We start from the raw sequence: 16188 nt of genomic DNA on the forward strand, positions 1-16188 counted from the left end.
GGCTTGGGGAGTAGAACAACTCCCAGAACCCCATCAACCAGGTATCAACCTGGTCGGGTGATTCATTACGGTCGGGCGATTCTCGTAATGATTTGACGAGCTAGAAAACAAATCTGTATTGATTTAATTTGTAACTTAGGTTTAACCTATCAGTTTGTAAGATATACGTATATTTTATAATAGCCTTCATGAGTGGGTCAATATATCTGGTAAGTTTTAAAGTTATCTTTGTCAATTAAAAATGCGACAATCAGATCATTACCGTAACAGATAATAATATTACCACACTAATCAGCTCACTCACTCGCTAACATTTATTTCTTAAGACTGTTGTCAGAGGCGAGAATATGAATCATTACTCGTGTAATAATCAATGTCAACAATGTGCACTTGAGTCTGCTTAAGATCTTTTGGGTCCTCTTACATACACTGTAATTGCTTGTCCTCTGCCACCGCTCACAGGATGAACTTGAGGAGAACAATAAATTATATAGCCGCCAGGGTTCAGTTCCTGTGGCCATTATTTGCATCTTAACATTTTCCACAACCACTCACAGGATGAGTATGGCGTGCATAATAAATTAATATTATCGAACGCCAGCACATTATTACAAAATCTCATTTACTCTACCATGAGCCCTGAAGTCCCTAACTCCTGTGTGTTCCGGCATCGCCCAGTTCCCCCTCCTTCACTCCATTTCCCCCTCCTTCACTCCATTTCCCCCCTCCTTCACTCCATTTCCCCCCCTCCTTCACTCCATTTCCCCCCCTCCTTCACTCCATTTCCCCCCTCCTTCACTCCATTTCCCCCCTCCTTCACTCCATTTCCCCCCTCCTTCACTCCATTTCCCCCCTCCTTCACTCCATTTCCCCCCTCCTTCACTCCATTCCATTTCCCCCATCCACTCCATTTCCCCCTTTAATCTTCCAACCACCCCCCCATAACATCTCCATACCCCATCTGCCCTTTTATGGGAAAGAGTGAGAGGTCGAGGTGAAGCTGAATGTTTAAGTGATGTTGAATATCGTGCAAGTTGTTAGCAAGCGGCCTGTCCGCCTTGCTGACACATGTTTGTTTATTTGGTCGCTACTTTAGTAGGAAAGCAACATGTAAAGGATTTGGGAATAATGATGTCTGACGACCTAATGTTTAGGGAGCATAACCAAGTAAATATTGCGTCAGTCAGAAAAATTGTAGGATGGATTACGAGAACTTTTAAATCCAGGGATCCCATCACAATGGTTGTACTCTTCAAATCACTTGTGTTGTCCCGTTTTGAGTACTGCTCGCGTCTCACTCTTCCCCTTCCTCACGTCCCCCCTTCCCTTCAGAGCAGGAGAGATTGCTGAAATAGAGGGAGACATTAGAACATATACGGCATACATAAGACGCGATAAAGGACCTAAATTATTGGGATCGTCTCAAAGCTCTCCAAATGTTCTAGCTTGAAAGAAGAAGGGAGAGATATCAAATAATATACAGGTGGAAAATACTGGAGAACCAGGTCCCAAATCTACACAGTAAAATAACATACTGGAGTGAACGATATGGAAGAAAATGTTAAGTAAAACTAGTGAAGAGCAGGGGTGCATAAGCACAATCAGAGAACACTGTATAAACATCAGAGGTCCACGCTTGTTCAACATCCTCCCAGCGAGTATAAGAAATATTGCCGGAACAACCGTGGACATCTTCAAGAGAAAATTTGATAGTTTTCTTCAAGGAGTGCCGGACCATCTGGGCTGTGGTGAATATGTGGGCCTGCGGGCCGCTCCAAGCAACAGCCTAGTGGACCAAACTCTCACAAGTGAAGCCTGGCCTCGGGCCAGGCTTGGGGAGTAGGAGGACTCCCAGAACCCCATCAACCAGGTATCAAGCAAGCAATGTGTTGAAAAGTCTTGGGCCCTTGATGATAATAGTTCTGAGTACCTATTGCACCTCGACTCAACCTTCTTTCTTTCTTTCTTTCTTTCTTTCTTTCTTTCTTTCTTTCTTTCTTTCTGTCTGTCTGTCTGTCTGTCTGTCTGTCTGTCTGTCTGTCTGTCTGTCTGTCTGTCTGTCTGTCTGTCTTTCTGTCTGTCTTTCTTTCTTTTTCTTTCTTTCTTTTTCTTTCTTTTTCTTTCTTTTTCTTTCTTTCTTTTTCTTTCTTTCTTTTTCTTTCTTTCTTTTTCTTTCTTTCTTTTTCTTTCTTTCTTTTTCTTTCTTTCTTTTTCTTTCTTTTCTTTCTTTCTTTTTCTTTCTTTTCTTTTTTTCTTTCTTTCTTTTTCTTTCTTTTCTTTCTTTTCTTTCTTTTCTTTTCTTTCTTTCTTTTTCTTTTTCTTTTCTTTTTCTTTCTTTTTCTTTTCTTTTTCTTTCTTTCTTTTTCTTTCTTTTTCTTTCTTTTTCTTTCTTTTTCTTTCTTTTTCTTTCTTTCTTTTTCTTTCTTTCTTTCTTTTTCTTTCTTTCTTTTTCTTTCTTTTATATTTTCGGTTTTTCCAGTGGCGCAGGAGGTGAAACTTGTGTTCATTAAACATTATATTATTATCTGCGGCCCATTGAAAGACCCGATTTACATCAGATTGGAAGTTTGTCGTGTCCTCTATATTGTCTCTATGTTGTGCAATATTATAATTTAAAAATGGATCAAGTTTGTACATACCAGTACTAACATTAAGATTTGGACACTGATTAGAGCAGACTTAGTCGGTTTCCAAATCTTCTTAATGTTAGTACTGGTATGTACAAACTTGATCCATTTTTAAGTTATAATATTGCACAACAGTTTAAGAAAAAACTCTGATAGGGAGGCTTACAATGTCTCATTACAATTTTATATTCACATATTGTGTGTTCATGAGGTTTTTCTTTAATCTTTCATCCTTATTCTCTGACCGCTTAATCCTCTTTGAGTATTCTAAGCTGAGCTATACCTGTTTCTGGTTAATTCTTTCCCTAGAGATGGGTTAATCAGGTTCCAGGTGTTGGCGTGTACCCTCCCTCTCTTTCCTCTAGTCAGTCTGGGGCTGACAACGGCTTTAATCAGGCCGAAACGTTCACTTCCTTTCACATTTCTCTGTGGATTTTCCGTATACATATACATATATATATAAATATAAATATATATATATATATATATATATATATAATGTGTCGTACCTAGTAGCCAGAACGCACTTCTCAGCCTACTATGCAAGGCCCGATTTGCCTAATAAGCCAAGTTTTCCTGAATTAATATATTTTCTCTAATATTTTTCTTATGAAATGATAAAGCTACCCATTTCATTATGTATGAGGTCAATTTTTTTTATTGGAGTTAAAATTAACGAAGATGTATGACCGAACCTAACCAACCCTACCTAACCTAACCTATCTCTATAGGTTAGGTAGTCGAAAAACAATTCAGTAAAACTTGGCTTATTAGGCAAATCGGGCCTTGTATAGTAGGCTGAGAAGTGCATTCTGGCTACTACGTACGACATATATATATATATATATAACATTAATAATAATAATACACAAACAATATGCATATTACCGAAAATTCTGAGTGATAAACATGTACATTTCTGGATTGTCCGATCATATGGCGGACGGTGTTTTGCAATTTTTTTCAGCGTCATATTTTGCACTGTTTGTAATTTTCGTGTTAGTTTTCTTTAAGGAATGTAATGGTACTGGAGGATATTAGAGGTACGGCCGAACTAGAGCCTTGTGTAAATATACCTGTATGTTTGTGCTATTTTGCCTAAGCCTGAGGCTGTCTTTTGCTCTGTTTATTCTCCTCCCCCTCCTCACTCCTCCAAACTGGCACCCAGCCTACCGCCTAGCCATGCAGCCTACCACCCTGCCTACCCGTATACACCCTGTCAACCATATAAAATCTAGTCCAAGTGCAGTGAAAAGCTCTGTACCTCAGGGTACAGTCCTTGCACCGCTGCTTTTCCTTATTCTCATATCAGATATAGACAAAAATACACGTCACAGCTTCGTATCATCCTTTGCAGATGACACACAAATCAGTATGAAAATTACCTCGGCTGAGGACATTGAAAAACTTCAAGCTGATATTAATAAAGTTTTCGACTGGGCATCAGAAAATAACATGATGTTTAACAGTGATAAATTCCAGGTACTCAGGTACGGTAAAAATGAGGACCTTAAACATAATACAGAGTACAAAACACAATCAAATGTACCCATAGTAGGAAAACAGCATGTAAAGGATTTGGGAATAATAATGTCTGACGACCTAACGTTTAAGGAGCATAACCAAGCAAATATTGCGACAGTCAGAAAAATGATAGGATGGATTACGAGAACTTTCAAATCCAGGGATCCCATCACAATGGTTGTACTCTTAAAGTCACTTGTGTTGTCCCGTCTTGAGTACTGCTCAGTACTCACTTCCCCCTTCAGAGCAGGAGAGATTGCTGAAATAGAGGGAATACAGAGAACATATACGGCACGCATAGACGCAATAAAGCACCTAAATTATTGGGATCGTCTCAAAGCCCTCCAAATGTACTCACTAGAAAGAAGACGAGAGAGATATCAAATAATATACACCTGGGAGATACTGGAGGGCCAAGTACCAAATCTACACAGTAAAATAACAACGTACTGGAGTGAACGACATGGAAGAAAATATAGAATAGAACCAGTGAAGAGCAGAGGTTCCATAGGCACAATCAGAGAACACTGTATAAACATCAGAGGTCCGCGGTTGTTCAACGTCCTCCCAGCAAGCATAAGAAATATTGCCGGAACAACCGTGGACATTTTCAAGAGGAAACTAGATTTATTCCTCCAAGGAGTGCCGGACCAACCGGGCTGTGGTGGGTATGTGGGCCTGCGGGCCGCTCCAAGCAACAGCCTGGTGGACCAAACTCTCACAAGTCGAGCCTGGCCTCGGGCCGGGCTTGGGGAGTAGAAGAACTCCCAGAACCCCATCAACCAGGTACCGCCTAGCCACCCTGCCCACCGCCAAGCCATCCTGCCCACCGCCTAGCCACCCTGCCCACCGCCTAGCCACCCTGCCCACCGCCTAGCCACCCTGCCCACCGCCTAGCCACCCTGCCCACCGCCTAGCCACCCTGCCCACCGCCTAGCCACCCTGTCCACCTCTTTCCTCTCCATTTGCCATCCACTCCTCTCCCCCTTCAATCCATCCATCCATGACCCCCGCCATCCACCCCATAACACGTATAATATGGTGCTGGATGTGGAGTCAATTGTTGGGTGTGAGGCAGCGAGGGGGGTGGGGTATCAGCCGTGGGCGTGAGAGACGGCCATATTCCACTTGACGGGTTGACAGGAGAGATCGGGCCCCGTGTACCGGAGGGCTTCTCGGGTCACCTTCCTGCCCCCAAGTTTTTAAATATTGTTGAAGTCCTAGAGACTCTTGGGAGACTCCAGGAAGATGGAGTGGCGGGTCTTTGCGTTGTTGCGCTATCATCACGCAGTAAGACCTGGAGATTACATACCACATCTAGTCACCAGATCTACACACTGTCCTGCATGACAGTGAATACCAGCATTATCCTCACTTAAGACCTAATCGAAATCCTCAGATTAGGCAAAATTGTAATTAATTTTGTCAATAAAGATGTTGATAATAATAATACACAATCATGGTCATCATGATTGCTGCATCATGGCTGCTTCCTGGGGGTGGAGGCCTGGTCGAGGACCGGGCCGCGGGGACACTAAAGCCCCGAAATCATCTCAAGATAATCTCAAGATATGAGCAAGACTCTCCTGCCTCTCGCAGCTGCTGAACATACAACCATACGTGGGCAAAAATACAGCTAGAGAAGGCGATGAGTCACAATAACGTGGCTGAAGTATGTTATCGACTTGAGAATGGTCCAGGACGGACCGAAACGTCGTCGTCCCTTCAACTTCTAGTGTGTGGTCTGGTCAACAGCTAGAGAAGTATAACACTGCTTGCTCTACCCCAAAAAATAAAGGAAGGAAGGGGGCTCGCGGCTGAGTGGACATCAGCGGGGGTCGTAGCTCTAATGGTTCGATTCTCTGTTGAGGGGGAAACAAATGGGCAGTGTTTCTTTCACCTTGATGCATCTGTTCACCTAGCAGTAAATAGGTACCTGGGAATTAGACCGCTGCTACGGGCTGCATCCTGTGTAAGTGTGTGTGTGTGTGTGTGTGTAAATGTTTGTAAGTGTGTGTAAGTATGTGTAAATGTTTGTAAGTGTGTGTAAGTATGTGTAAATGTTTGTAAGTGTGTGTAAATGTAAGGCGGAGTCCAAGCGCTAATAACTCGATTCTGCAGGCACAAATAGTAAATACAAAGAACCCAAAGGAAAGGCTGGAAAAAAACTAACAACAAAGTGAGTGACGCAGCACCATTCGCTTACCTCCCATATCAAGTAAATAGTGAACAACTGCAGTATAGTGACCAAAATGAGGCGGCAAGAGCACTCACTATCTGGCGACGACGAGAGTGGACAGCCAATCACAGCCCAGGAGGTAAAGGGTGCAGTGAGAAAAAGGCTGTTCCAGATGTTGGTATTGCGGGAGCTGCAGTTATTGATTTGCTGTTTTTGTCTTTGATGTAAATGCTTCTGGCACACGTTGGCGCCGTTTTTCTTCTTCTTCCTCTCTACCACAGTAGAGCAGGGGGCCTCGTAGCCTGGTGGATAGCGCGCTGGACTCGTAATTCTGTGGCGCGGGTTCGATTCCCGCACGAGGCAGAAACAAATGGGCAAAGTTTCTTTCACCCTAAGTGCCCCTGTTACCTAGCAGTAAATAGGTACCTGGGAGTTAGTCAGCTGTCACGGGCTGCTTCCTGGGGTGTGTGTGTGTGGTGTGGAAAAAAAAAAGTAGTTAGTAAACGGTTGATTGACAGTTGAAAGGTGGGCCGAAAGAGCAAAGCTCAACCCCCGCAAAAACACAACTAGTAAACACAACTAGTAAACACAACTAGTAAAGACAGTGGTGGCCGCACGTACATTGTCATGTCTTACGTAGAGGCGGGCAGGCAGGCACATGTCAGTCATTATTAATGGTGGTATGTAGCTGTTCTGCCTCATGGTGTCAGACATTAAACACATAATTTCATAATGTGTTTTTGTAATTTAAGAAATCTAGTACTGGCTTATTCAATGTGATTTTCATGTTGGTTTGTTGGAGCAGTGAGGGAGGGAACTATCCGGGGAAACCGCTGAATGAATGATTGATGAAGATTAAGCCACCCAAAAGGTGGCACGGGCATGAATAGCCCGTAAGTGGTGGCCCTTTTGAACCATTACCAGTATCAATAGATGATATTGGAGGTCTGTGGAGGTGCGACTGCACCCTGCGTGACAGGAGATGTCTCCCGTGGAAACCGCCAAGTCATTACCATTATATAGCACTAGGAAAGGATCAGGATAAGGATTTGGGATGGGCCGGGGGGGGGGGAGGGGCGAGGTGTAGGGGTAGTGAGGGTGAGAGAGGGTGTAGGGTGCTGCTGGGAAGAGGGAGGGGGAATATAAACAAGACCTTCCCTGTGTCACGGTTTGTTAGGTCTAGTGTGTGGGTCTGTGTTGTTACCTATCACGACTTACCTGTCAGTGACTACGAGGAGAGTGAGGTCTAGTTCTGTGTCCCCGCCTACTGGCTGGGACACACATCTGTTGGCGTGAACCATAGTGATCGATTGGTAAAATCGGTCAATCCCTGACCAATTCAATCAATCGGTCGGGGATTGAACGTGTTGTAATCCACAAGTTAGTAGGAATTATTAGCTAGAGGATCATGCATGAAGCGAGAACGTCACTCTACCGTCCAGCCCAAGTGGTTGGGCACCATTTCTTCCCCCCGTCCCATCCCAAATCTTTATCCTGATCCCTTCCAAGTGCTATATAGTCGTAATGGCTTGGCACTTTCCCCTGATAATTCCCTCCCACGCCTCGTAGCTCATACCCTTCAGCTCGGGTACTAGTCTGATGGCATACCTCTGAACCTTCTCCAATTTAGTCTTGTGCTTGACGAGATACGGACTCCATGCTGGAGCGTCATACTCCAGAATTGGGTTGACATGTGTAGTAAACAAGGTTCTGAATGATTCCTTACACAAGTTTCTAAAGGCCGTTCTTATGTTGGCCAACCTTGCATATGCCGGTGATGATATCCTCTTGATGTGGACTTAAAGGGACAAGTCTGGCGTGATATCAAACCCCAGGTTTTTCTCGGCTCTCCGATTCTTGCTATATAAACAGCAGCTCCCCCTATGGCTTCACGGGAGACATCTCCCGTCCACGAGGCTCACCATAGCCCGTGCTACTTGCCCCGCTCCTGTGCCAGGTAAGTTACGGGCTCACCATAGCCCGTGCTACTTGGAACTTGTTCGGAGTAGCTGAATCTATAACAACCACCACCTATGACTTGTGTAATATCTCCATTGCTCAAACAATTATGTATTAGCGATAAGACCAACCGTTAATGTATAATGACTTACTGTAAATATTATACCTCTTGAAATAGAACATTCTCTAACTAGCTGACATTGTAATTATAAGGTGTGAAGGATAGATGTAATTATTAATGTAATAATCACCTTTGAGGTCTGATAAAGACCTTTTGAGCCCTCCTCCATTTGTCCCCCCTTCCATACCTATTACTCCTTCCCTACCCCCTGCTCCTTCACCCATTACTCCTTCCCTACCCCCTGCTCCATCCCCCACTCGCTCATCCCCCCCACCCCCTGTCTCCCCCTTGCCCTTAATGACCATATGCACTCCGACGTACTTAGATTTGAAAAGGAAGTTTGACGCACGTCTCCGAGGCATCTTCACTAAATCTACATCATTAATACCAGCGACTATTGAGAACAAATGGGGCTCCTTGGAAGGGTAGGCGAGGATTATGTCAACAGGTGGCGCGGGAGAGAAAGTCAGCCGATGGTGAGAGATTAAGGCGGTGGGAGGTGTGATGGGGGGAGTGGTGGTGGTGGTGGTGGGGGCACGAGGGGCTGCTGCTAAGGCGGCGGCGGCGGCATTATGCACTATATTATGACCCCTCTTCCCCAAAAAACAAGCACATAAACAAACACACACACACACACACACACACACACATACACACACACATACACACACACATACACACACACATACACACTCACTCACTCACTGACACACACACACCTATACCTATACCTATTGACGGATGGGACACACAAATGTAGATATGATAGAGCCCAGTAGGCTCAGGAATCTGTACACCAGTTGATTGACGGTTGAGAAGCGGGACCAAAGAGCCAGAGCTCAACCCCCGCAAGCACAACTAGGCGAGTACAAGTAGGTGAGTACACTCTCACACTGTACCCTACCACCCCAGCCACTTTATGCATGTACAGTATCTGGTTGTCTGCTGCTTTGATGGCTGACTGTAGGCTACTGTACCGATTACTGTACTACTCGCAGACTACTGTACACAAGTGGGTGTGGGGGGGGGGGGCACATGTCTACAGTAGTTAAACCAGTAAAGGAGCCTGCGGGCCGCTCCAAGCAACAGCCAGTTGGACCAAGCTCTCACAAGTCGATCCTGGCCTCGGGCCGGGCTTGGCTTGAAGCACTCCCAGAACCCCATCAAGCAGGTGTTACAAACATTGTTTTTCCGTTCACTCTAATGTTTCCTTGGACAATTTGGTGTATTATCTGGAGACGGTAAGTTCCCAGGACGCCCTTGTTAACAAGACCCGCGTCACTTGTTGACATGTTAGGTGGGCTGGGGGAGTTGACCTTTTCTGGCAAGCTCCCGCAAGTGTCCCTGTGGCACGCCGCACCTCACAATCCATCTTATTTATAACTCTCCTTTTTAAAACTGCTCGTGCAAAAAAACAGCCCCGCTCCTGTGCCAGGTAAGTCCACTATGGCTCAAAGTAGCCCGTGCTACTTTGAACTTGTTCCGAGTAGCTTAATCTATAACAACAACAACAACAACAACAAACTGCTCATAGCAGAGTCGATAGAGCTACGGCCTACGGGTCCCGCGGTTCGAGACCCATACAGTTCAGGGGCCAGATTCATGAAGCAGTTACATAAGCACTTACGAACCTGTACATCTTTTCTCAATGTTTGGCGGCTTTGTTTACAATTAATAAACAGTTAATGAACTTCGAAGCACCAGGAGGCTGATTATAACAATAACAACAGTTGATTGGCAAGTTTTCATGCTTGCAAACTGTAATAAATGTAACCAAAGCCGTCAAAGATTGAGGAAAGATGTACACGTTCGTAGGTACTTGCGTAACTGCTTCGTGAATCTGGCCCCAGGTGAATGGAATCCATCTGTTATAGATTCAGCTACTCGGAACAAGTTCCAAGTAGCACGGACTATGGTGAGCCCGTAGTGGACCTACCTGGCACAGGAACGGTGTGGGAATCCATCTTATTTGTCTCTGTTATAATACCTTAACACCTGCTTTGTGTTGGCCTTGAGAAGCCTGTTAAAACGACAGTGATTTTTTGTAAACTGCTTTAACATTTTATTGATTTAGTAAATGCATTTTTACAATGTATTTTTGTGATGTGTTGTACTATACAGGGTGTACCTGGGATGTGTCGTGGGAGCTCTCTCTCCCCAAGCCAGCTTGTCATGCGATTAAAAGTGAAATACGTTTGAGGTATATATATATACACACACAAAGGGATGACGTAGCTCTAGTTATTCTCAAGCTATTTATACACACAATCATGCTTGTGATTATTTGTATAAATAATACACACAATCACAACCAATCAACATATTACGGAACATTCTGAGTGATAAACATATACATTTCTTAATGAACAAGGGCCGTGACGAGGATTCGAACCTGCGTCCGGGAGCATCCCGGACTCCAGAAATACACATTTCTTCCTATACATATGTATTATGTCACCAGACACGCGAACAAATATTTTTATGACTAGGCACTCAGATAGTTTGCAATAGACCTTGAGACAATTGAACAAAAGTTACAATCTTGGTGCAAAATTCTTATATCTCCCCAGAATATCATCAATCTTTCCATTCTGACACATCCAGGTTATTTGTTCAGGAATAGTCCTTATGTCAGTGTTGCTATATACATTAATCAACGGGTAATCAATAACATGATGGGTGAGGGTGAGAGACCTTAACACATAGTTTACACTTCGTGTCACTCTAACACCTGTTCCATATTCCCAGTAATATTTGATTCCAAGCCTGAGTCGTGTCATGTGATAACATGTTGTTAATCGTTGACATTTAAAGTTTCTCTTCGAACTCCTGTATATTTCAGGGTAGTGTAAACATTGTGTTTAAACTGTCATTTAGACTGTCATTTACTGACATATTTAGACTGACTGTCCAACCTGCTCTCACACAAGACAGCACATATATGACTTATTGCTTATAGTCACTATTTTGCTTATAGATAAGTACATATGTGACATATTCCAAGCCATATTTTTTTCCAAGGCACTAACTTTTTTCTTTTAGTTTCTAGTTTTATTAAGCAATAGAGATTTTATACAAAATTTGACAATATCCAGAGTTACTTTACAATTTCTTTAAATATTTTAGTTTAGTTTATTATTTTTATAAAACTGTAATATCAGTATAGGCTCAGTACTAATTGTAATATCTTAACATACTAAGAAGGTTAGGTTAGGTTATGGTTTTCTATTCAGCTTTTCAAGGTAAACTCAAATATTCCCAATAAATTAGTATGTCACATATGCACTTATTCATAAGCAAGATATTGACTATAAGCTAGTGCGAGAACGGGTTGGACTGTCATATGAGGCTAGGCGGTGCTCCTCCTGTCTCTGCCCTCTGCCATTTTGGTCAAATAGTTGTTTCATCACTTTAGTTGTTACGTTGAGTTTATATGTTGTGCATTTTAAAAAGAAAATTGTGGTACCAACTGTTTTAATTCCTTTACTTTTGATTTTTTTGTATCGCATGTTATCGTCATTTGACTTTCTCTTCCTGCATCCTAGTGCTTCCATACTGGTCTCAGAGGAGGCCTCTCGCCAGGTGAAAGTGCTAAGACTTTCTATTTCTATTGGGGGTTCTTGTATGTACCTGTGTGTGTGTGTGTGTGTGTGTGTGTGTGTGTGTATGTATGTATGTGTGTGTATGTGTGTATGTGTGTGTGTATATATATATATATATATATATATATATATATATATATACATATATATATATATATATATATATATATATATATAATGTCGTACCTAGTAGCCAGAATGCACTTCTCGGCCTACTATGCAAGGCCCGATTTGCCTAATAAGCCAAGTTTTCCTGAATTAATATATTTTCTCTAATTCTTTTTTTTTATGAAATGATAAAGCTACCCATTTCATTATGTATGAGGTAATTTTTTTTTTATTGGAGTTAAAATTAACGTAGACATATGACCGAACCTAACCAACCCTACCTAACCTATCTTTATAGGTTAGGTTAGGTTAGGTAGCCGAAAAAGTTAGGTTAGGTTAGGTAGGTTTGGTAGTCGAAAAACAATTAATTCATGAAAACTTGGGTTATTAGGCAAATTGGGCCTTGCATAGTAGGCTGAGAAGTGCGTTCTGGCTACTAGGTACGATATATATATATATATATATATATATATATATATATATATATATATATATATATATATATATATATATATATATATATATATATATATATATAAAATATGCAACAGCTATCAGAAAACCACACGTGAAGAAATGGAGAATGCTAAACGCGTTTTCGGCTCAATTCGCCTTCATCAGAGCCAAATAGAGAATGACCATGTTGTTGGACCAAGTTACCACAAGTCGAGCCTGAACCCAGGCTGGGCTCGAGGAGTAGAACAACTCCCGAAATCCTCTCCAGGTCAGCTATTCCCAATGAATTAGGCGCTTTGAGGTAGATATATATCGTACTAGAGGTGTTGTGGTGGTTTGTTGGTTGAGCATCGGTTGATTTTGCCAATCATGCCGTTGATTACATTTGTGAATAATTTTCATGTTATTACAGCGTGGTCAAACCATAACCCATATTAGCATGGGGGGTTATGACCCCTATTAACACCAATGTTAGCTCCTGCTTGATGGGGTTCTGGGAGTTCTTGTACGCCTCGGGCTGGGCTTGGGGAGAAGAACTACTCCCAGAACCCCATCAAGCAGGAGCTAACATTGGTGTTAATTAATAGGGGCCATAACCCCTCCCCCCATGCTAATATGGGTTATGGTTTGACCACGTTGTAATAACATGAAAATTGTTAACAAAAGTAATCAACGGCATGATTGGCAAAGTGGAAAACGTAGATTGTAGATAGGTCGCTGATTGAAATCAATTTATCTGTAATGTCTGCAAAGCCGTACATAAATCTCTGGAACCGTGTTGCCTCTTCACCGTGTGACGACCTGTTTACCACCTTTGCTACAGAGATGCTCTTTTTACCGGCGCTGGTGGTGCAACCTGGGGCTAGATTCACGAAGACGTTACGCAAACACTTACGAACCTGTAAGTCTTTTCTCAATCTTTGGTGGTTTTGTTTACAATGTCGAAGCACCAGGAGGCTATTTATAACAATAACAACAGCTGATTGGCAAGTTTTCATGATTGTAAACTGTTTAATAAATGTAACCAAAGCCGTCAAAGATTGAGGAAAGACGTACACGTTCGTAAGTACTTACGTAACTACTATGTGAATCTGACACCAGTCCCCTTACAAATTACATCACTTTTCACTAAAAAAAGGACGTAATTGAAAATGGAATCGGTTCCCGAAAGTGACGCACTGTCCCGTTTTCTGTTTTGGATCCTCTGGCTTAGTCTGTTAGTTCAGGAGAGGACAGTTTAAATTGACGGTTTCATAACGTTTTGAAACCTTAAGAGAACTTCTTGTCCTTCTAATCTACCAGAGGACTCTTAACTTGCTGTTTTGGAAAAAAAAAAATCATAATTTTTGTTTTCAATTATTTTTAATTTCCAAATTACGGAAATTTTTAATTTCCAAATTTTTGTTTTTGCCCGTAGCGCATACGAGCAGAAAGCGACGTAATAAAACATGAAACAATTTAGTCGTGTTCTGAGGACTACAACATGACGCAAAATAACCTAACCAGCTTCAGGTCCTGGGCTGCAACACAGTTCACATAAGAATAATAATTATTACGTTAGTCGCATAGATTTAGGTCTGTAAGGTGAATATCTTGTCCTGGGCGGGGCTTAAGGTAATAGTTGACCCGCCAGTGGTGTGTGAGTAGCAAGGTCACGTGTGGAGTAGCTCCAGTAGTGAGAATGTTGTTGTTGTTATAGGTTCAGCTACTCGGAACAAGTTCCAAGTAGCACGGGCTATGGTGAGCTCAGTAGTGGACTTACCTAGCACAGGAGCGGTGTCCTAGTGAGAGTGACAGAGAGTGAGAATGAGTGTGTGTGTGAGCACGAGCCAGCCATGAACTTGACAAGGTACATGTTGTCAACGAAAGCCAAAGACACGTTTTGCCTTCTTTGATGCAAGGATCGCAGACAGCAATTGAGGGTAGTGGCACTAGTGTGAAAGTGACCCGGGGTGGCTCGTATTTGTTGTGGTAGAAAACAGTCCGGGTAGAACCAGTTGAAGATGTAACGCCTTGAGTGGCTGGTTCATTGTGTCGGGTGATACACTTGTCACAACTCTCCTTACTTCTCCTCCACTCGGCTTCCAAATGTTTTTGGTGTGTGTGTGTGTGTGTGTACTAACCTAATTGTGCTTGCGCGGGTTAAGCTCTGGCTCTTGGTCCCGCCTCTCAACTGTCAATCAACAGTGTACAGGTTCCTGAGCCTATTGATCTCTATCATTTCTACACTTGTAACTGTGTATGGAGTCAACCTCCACCACATCACTTCCTAATGCATTCCATTTGTCAACCTGTGTGACAAATGGAATGACTTTCAGTTGACTTTGTGTCTGTGTGTGTGTGTCTGTGTCTGTGTGTGTGTGTATCTTCAGAAGGGTGAAGCCTTCTGATGATGTATTATTAAATACGAAAGTGCTTAAGGAAATTCCTGTTTCAATTCTTCCTTCGTGGTCTGACACTGTCATTGTATATATTTGTATGTATATTTAAATATATATATATATATATATATATATATATATATATATATATATATATATATATATATATATATTACTATTATATTACACTCTGGAAACTGAGTACCCAGATGGACCATAGAGATGTTAGATAGAACTTGTTTAATGTCAGAGAAGTTAACACGTGGAATGCATTAGGCAGTGATGTGGTGGAGGCTGACTCCATACACGGTTTCAAATGTGTATATGATAGAGCCCAATAACCTCTGTACACCGGTTGATTGACAGTTGAGAAGCGGAACCAAAGAGCAGAAGCTCAACCCCCCCCCCCCGCAAGCACAACTAGGTGAGTAAACACACACACACACACACACACACACACACACACACACACACACACACACACACACACACACAAGAAGACCTGGACAAGCTGCAGGAATGGTCGAACAAATGGCTGTTAGAGTTTAATCTAGAGTTTAATTTTAATTTGAAGATAGGGGTAGGAAGCAGGAGACCAGATACAAGGTATCACTTGGGAGATGAAATACTTCAAGAGTCCGAGAGAGAGAAAGACCTGGGGGTTGATATCACGCCAGACCTGTCCCCTGATGCTCACATCAAGAGGATAACAGCAGCAGCATATGCCAGGTTGGCTAACATAAGAACGGCCTTTAGAAACTTGTGTAAGGAATCTTTCAGAACATTATATACCACATATGTCAGACCACTCCTGGAGTATGCGGCTCCAGCATGGAGTCCATATCTAGTCAAGCATAAGACTAAAATGGAAAAGGTTCAAAGGTTTGCCACCAGACTAGTACCCGAGCTGAGAGGTATGAGCTACGAGGAGAGACTACGGGAATTAAACCTCACTTCGTTGGAAGACAGAAGAGTTAGGGGGGGACATGATCACCACATTCAAGATCCTCAAGAGAATTGACAGGGTTGATAAAGACAAGCTGTTTAACACAAGGGGCACACGCACTAGGGGACACAGGTGGAAACTGAGTGCCCAAATGAGCCACAGAGATATTAGAAAGAACTTTTTTAGTGTCAGAGTGGTTGACAAATGGAATGCATTAGGAAGTGATGTGGTGGAGGCTGACTCCATACACAGTTTCAAGTGTAGATATGATAGAGCCCAATAGGC

At 42.6% G+C, this 16188-nt stretch overlaps 1 protein-coding gene across 1 annotated transcript in view; it reads left to right on the forward strand.

Annotated features, from left to right (window-relative positions):
- Rap2l (Ras-associated protein 2-like) overlaps positions 1 to 16188 on the forward strand; it is a 201661-nt gene that overhangs the window by 131651 nt on the left and 53822 nt on the right. The gene's annotated exons all lie outside the window — the stretch shown is intronic.

The sequence above is a fragment of the Procambarus clarkii genome, chromosome 86, assembly GCF_040958095.1.
Source record: "Procambarus clarkii isolate CNS0578487 chromosome 86, FALCON_Pclarkii_2.0, whole genome shotgun sequence".
NCBI classification, from domain to species: Eukaryota; Metazoa; Arthropoda; class Malacostraca; order Decapoda; family Cambaridae; genus Procambarus; species Procambarus clarkii.